The sequence below is a fragment of the Hemiscyllium ocellatum genome, chromosome 17 (assembly GCF_020745735.1).
Source record: "Hemiscyllium ocellatum isolate sHemOce1 chromosome 17, sHemOce1.pat.X.cur, whole genome shotgun sequence".
NCBI classification, from domain to species: domain Eukaryota; kingdom Metazoa; phylum Chordata; class Chondrichthyes; order Orectolobiformes; family Hemiscylliidae; genus Hemiscyllium; species Hemiscyllium ocellatum.
In genome coordinates this window covers 54,725,214-54,731,671 of record NC_083417.1, presented here as the reverse complement: position 1 = coordinate 54,731,671, position 6,458 = coordinate 54,725,214, and positions in this window count along the sequence as shown.

Below are 6,458 nucleotides of genomic sequence, written 5' to 3'. Positions count from 1 at the left end.
GAAATTTTTCTGGATATTGTTTTCATCAGTGCTAGAATCCAGAATTTTATCTGAAAATGTTACTCTGAATCCTTCCCTGGATCGATTACAAACACTTTTCCCAACAGAACGTAGAGAGGAGCGAGATGGTGAGTGATAGGTTTTATTATCATCTGAAAGACAAATGAATTAAACTCATGAATTATTCTACAGCTAAAACTGTCTTTAGATTATTAACTTTGTACTTCCAGTCTGCATGAAGTCTTAAGTTTAGAATCTCAATAGCTTCAGGAAAACTCTGAATTCCTTCGAATTTTAATTTTTTTTTGATCATTTATAAATACAGATTTTAAAAAATCACTATCATAACAAAGCTACACAAACATCAGAAATACCTATTTTTGCTATTAACCCAAAACTAAAACTAAATGATCAAGAAGCAATTTTAAGTAGAAATTATTCAAAAGACTGTCTAGATGTACTTTTTTTTATTTCCCACTCTCTAGCCTTTTAAAATGTTATATCTAACCAAATGCATTATTGTGCATTTTGTAAAAATTAAATTGGATAAAGATGGGACTTCTAAAAGAAAAATAAATTGCTTGAAACCTATTTCTCTCTCCAATTCTCCATTTTGGAACAGGATAAATGTTATGGCATTCTGATTGGCTACAAACAGAACCCAAATTATATTTCAATATCAAAATCATGAATAAAGGTGCCAGTAAAAACAGAGTGATGGCCAGCGATGTTGGCAGTGCCACAAAAGTAATTAAACTAAGTCAAATGGTTGCCCTTTGAAAATTAACACATTTTATTTGGGTTGGTTCCGTACTTTGAAAAAGTATGCAATTCTTCCCTGTAAAAATGTATTTATTGTCTTTTTTTGTTTTGATTAATCGAAAATATCCTACAATAATACTTCCAGCAAATATCAGCAATGATCAAACAATTACAAATATTCCCCAAATTACATGAATATATTCCAATCTTCATATCATACTATTTTCATTCAATTCTTTATAATAGTTAGGTACACAATTAAAAATAATATTCCAAATTATATGATAGGGGGTGAAAACAAAATACTTAACATAACTATAACATTTGGTAGTCAATCTTCAAAGGGAATGTTAAATATTCCCTGTCACTACATAATATGGGAGATTTCCTGGTTTCTAACCAACAGTTCTCCCACTATCAATATCACAAAGAACAGATCTTTCTACACACAATTTGAATATCACACCTGATACATAACTGTAACTTCACACAGATTAGAGTGGTGCTGAAAATCCACAGCAGGTCAGGCAGCATCCGAGGAGCAGGAAAATTGACGTTTCAGACAGGAGCCCTTAATCAGGAATCCTGACCTGCTGTGCATTCCCAGCACCACGCTAACCTTGACTCTAATCTCCAGCATCTGCAGTCCTCACTTTTGCCCTGTAACTTCTCACAACTTAGCTGTGCATCAAGTGCGACAAAAATTACTTAAATGTAGGGCTTCTTTTAATGCTATCAAATTATAACAAAGAGCAAGTGATTTTTGGTGATTTTGGTGCACTGTAATTTTGCCTGAAGTTTAGCAGAATACTTTTGAGTAGCTTTGATGCCTTGCTCATGCACAGCAACCAGAATGAGCCTATCAATATTTGATCATTGAAGATAGAAAGACCATCATGATAACACTGTTTCAGTGATAACAATTTTACCAAACAATGAATATCCACAACAAGTAATATATTTTTGAACCATACTAACAATGATAAAGAAGGAAAGTTTTTAGAGAAAGATGAATCAAGAAAGGTATATGTACCTTCAGAACATCCTGTAAAACTACATCATGGGAAGAAGACGCTTAAAATTTACAGTTTAAAAAAGCTGAGAATGAGAAGCCTTTGGAGATGGGTGAAGACCAAAGTTAACTGATTAAGAAAGAATAATCAATAATAATCTAAAATAATTTCCATTTTTTAGATTTTGAGTTGAGAGCATTGCTGGCGAAGATTTATTGCTTTTGAATTGAACAGTATGTAAGGCCATTGCAGAGGATAGTTAAGAATCAACTATAATGCTTTGAGTCTGGAGTCACATGTAGACACAACTTGGTAAGATTTGTACATTTCCTTATCTAAAGGGCATTTATGAACTAGCAGCCGCATTATGAGATTTGAACACACATCCTCAGGGCTATTGATTACTAGGCCAGGAATATAACCACTAATTAACATCTCCATAAAACCTATGAAGATTTATATCTGGTTATTCATCGCTGTTGTGATTTCAAATGTTAATGGTCTGCTACAATCCAAGACAACCTATGCCCCTGCAATACTTGTAAGCAACGCCATGGGAAAGTGAAACTATTCTTAGGAATCTTTATTGCTCTACGAAATAGCAGGGAGCTGTAGCAGTCCACCACAGACATGAGATGCATGAATTCAAGATTGCTACTCATTGAATTTTCAATTGTTGACACAAATCTGTGTACTTCTTGTCTTGAATAAACAAATATTGGAAATAAATGTAAAAACCAATGCTTTAAGCAGGTAATACCAATAAATAAATTATACAGTTTAAATTCAAATGCTACAGGAAAGCTTTACCTTCTTCGAGATAACTGTGATATTGTCCACTTCTTGAAGGTTCAATCCCCTAGTTAAAAAAAAAGTGTTTTTTGTTTTAATTGTATAGTTTAGATGTAGCAGATTTAAAGGAATCAGTCTTCAATTCTAAATTTACGTGGTTTATTGTTATCACTCTGCAGTGTATGCAAGTAAAAGTTTTATTCATTGGTTTAAATTGAAATTTATGTGCTTTTCAGGTCAGCTAAAAGCGAAACATAAAAAGATTAAGTTTATTTTTCTTTCTTATGTTCTTTCATAAGTTAGCAGAGGCAATACAGGACATAACATAACATCCTCTTGTGAACCTTACATTAGTGAAAAATCTTCCAATTAGAGAGCTCTTCTTGATTATTTGTTCCTTTCATTCTTATCAAAATAGAAATTGATTTAATTCTGGTTTCTTCACAGACATGAATACTACTCAGACACGTAAAGTCAGTTATTCCAGCAACAGAGCTCTGGCTTCAGCATGAGATCACTAGACTGGTTTCTGTCTTATAACGGAGACATATCCGGTTTTTTTTCAACATATTAATGTTAAAATATAATATTTCAGTATTGTCTGTTATGTTTATATTTGCTAGCTAGCCTGCTTTCTTCTGTTTTTAAAAATAAAGCTGCTCTCAGGTGTGGTCTTAAGTTGCTGCTCCCTCTGTTTGCGTGTACACTGCGTCTGAGTACATCCCATTAGTGACAATCCAAAATATCCAGAATAGAGGCTTTAAAAACTAAGTAAGAAAAAAGAGAAACTCATTTGTTATTTTATTAATAGAAGTAAAATTGAAGAAAAAATAGTTTTTCTACAAGTTTCCTTATTTAACTGAAGATAAAAATCTTTTAAATATATGTCTCAAAATAGAAAGAATATTGCTCACCCATTGCCTCCATTTCACTAAAATGCCTAATACAATAAATCCTATGTGGTCTAGTTTTAATGCAATTATCCAAGTACCTTTACACATTTATTCTGAGAATATGATCAGAAGTGTTGATGCGTTTGGCTTGTCTCTCAAAGGATGAGAGACATAGACGACATGCTGAACTAACTAATAAAAATCAAAAAATTAATTACTTTTAAAAAGTGGAAATATATTTATTGAATATTCAGACTTAGAAATTCTTGGTAATTACACTTTTATTTAACTACTTCCATAGAAAGACTATTTCAAATGGGACAGTAAAAGAACGGCTAGAAATGATGTTTAAAATAAAAACTATGGATGCTGAAAATTTGAATCAAAAATAGAAAATGCTGGAGACATTTAGCCAGTCTAGCAGCATCTGTATAATGCAAAATAGGGTTAACATTTTGAGCCCAGTGGCCCTTTGCCTGAACTGAAAATTGTTGAGAAGGAGTGGTATTTATGCTAATTACAGAGAGAATGATCAAAGTTTGTGAGAAGATTTGTAGCTCGGGTGCTCGTTGTTGTAGTTCTGTTTGCCGAGCTGGGAATTTTTGTTGCAAATGTTTCGTCCCCTTTCTAGGTGACATCTTCAGTGCTTGGGAGCTTCCTGTGAAGCGCTTCTGTGCTGATTCCTCCGGCATTTATAGTGGTTTGAATCTGCCGCTTCCGGTTGTCAGTTGCTGTCTGCTGCAGTGGCCGGTATATAGGGTCTAGGTCGATGTGTCTGTTGATAGAATTTGTGGATGAGTGCCATGCCTCTAGGAATTCCCTGGCTGTTCTCTGTTTGGCCTGCCCTATAATAGTGGTGTTGTTCCAGTCGAATTTGTGTTGTTTGTCATCTGAGTGTATGGCTACTAGGGATAGCTGGTCGTGTCGTTTCGTGGCTAGTTGGTGTTCATGGATGCGGGTTGTTAGCTGTCTTCCTGTTTGTCCTATGTAGTGTTTTGTGCAGTCCTTGCATGGGATTTTGTACACTACATTGGTTTTGCTCATGCTGGGTATCGGGTCCTTTGTCCTTGTGAGTTGTTGTCTGCAGACATCGACCTAGACCCTATAAACCGGCCACTGCAGCGGACAGCAACTGACAACCGGAAGCGGCAGATGCAAACCACTATAAATGCCGGAGGAATCAGCACAGAAGCGCTTCACAGGAAGCTCCCAAGCACTGAAGATGTCACCTAGCAAGGGGACGAAACGTTTGCAACAAAAACTCCCAGCTCGGCGAACAGAACCACAACAGAGAGAATGATGCCTGAGAGAGGGATGTTGAGAGTGGAAGAGGAGTGGGCCACAGTTAATGATCCCTCCTGAATGCAGGAGGATAAGGGGGCAAGAACTGAAACAGAGGGAATGGGTCAGTGGAGAGCCTTGTAAACCACAGTGGCAGGGAGTGCTCAACTGAAGAAAAAGGTGGATATTTCTGAGGACTCCTGAGAAAGATAGCATCATTGGAATGGATGCAACAGAGATTCAAGGCCCTCAGCTCTGTCTGACCCATCTCCCAGACTTCTGCCCTCACCCCTTTTCTCCCCTCCCACAACAATAGTCTGGGTTTTCATTTTCTACCACACCTACATGTCCAAAGGATCATAACATCATTTCCAGCCACATGGCATCAGTAAACACATATTCGCTTCCCCTCCCTTATCAACATTACACAGAGACTAAGTATTGTTTCTGGGATACTTCGGACCCGTCCTCCTCCAGTCCCAACACTTCCCCATAGCACCTTCCCATTCAATCGCAGAAAATGCAACACCTGCCCGCGTACCTACTCCATCATTATCCAAAGCTCCAGGCATATCTTCTAGGTGAAGAACCAATTTAATTGTACTCCATTCAATCTAGTTTACTGTCTTGACTGCTCACAAATCAGATCTTTGGTACTCTGTAGACACAATGCAGATTGTGAGACTGCTTTGCAAAACACTTACACTCTATCTGTAAAAATGACTCCATCCTTCCAATTGTCTCCCACTTCAAGACATCACCGGCGTTCTCATGCCAACATTTCAGACTCAGGCTTGCTATAGTGCTCCAGTGAGACTCAACACAAGCTAGGCTTCTTCAGCCCATGTACCTGACAGCCTTCAGGATTCAGCATTGAATTTAACAATTTCTGAATGTGAACACCCTCCACCTACATTACCTACCACACATCCCAAAGTCCTGTTTTTTATTGGTTGTTTGCAGTACATTTTTAACCATTAACACTTTCCAATGGCATTCTACTCAGCATTCATGTCTCTCAGCTTATCATCAGCAATCTCTGCTTGCTTATCCCTCTTCTCTCTCTCTCTGGGCACCATGTCCATGAACTCTATTTCTCTCCTCCCAATCCCACCCCCACCAACCCCTCCCAATCCAACTGTCATTGAGAATGTGTATAACAGATGAGCAGGTATGGAGCAGGTATGGAAAGAGTTAAGTTTTGAGTTTTGTGAAACAAGAGGCTCAGCTGAGCATGACTCAGTTCAGATAAGAACTTGCAGTTAACAATGGGGTGCTGGAGGCAAGCGTGATGGGTTAGCAACATGGAAAAGCATTCATTACGTAAAGACATTTCACAATATTAAAAGCATTCAGTATGTAAGGTCAGTTTAACCAGGTGAAAAGTATTCATTACGTGAAGCCAGTTAAGATTAACAACATTCATTGTGCAGTAGTAGATAGTTTAATCTTTACTGTTGACACGCGCTGATTGTAACAGTCAACCGATCAATATGTATGTTGCCATATCTGGATGCTCCTCCCTGTAGAATAACTGTATAATTCATTAAGAAACTACTCTTCGAGAGAAGACAGAGAACTCACGCCCCTGTGCACATGGGCAATCGTTCTCTCTCCCTCCAGGGCCCAGTAAAAAGATGAAAGATGTAAAACTATACTGTGTTTTGGATGTAGGTTTGTTCGCTGAGCTGCAAGGTTCATTTCCAGACGTTTCATT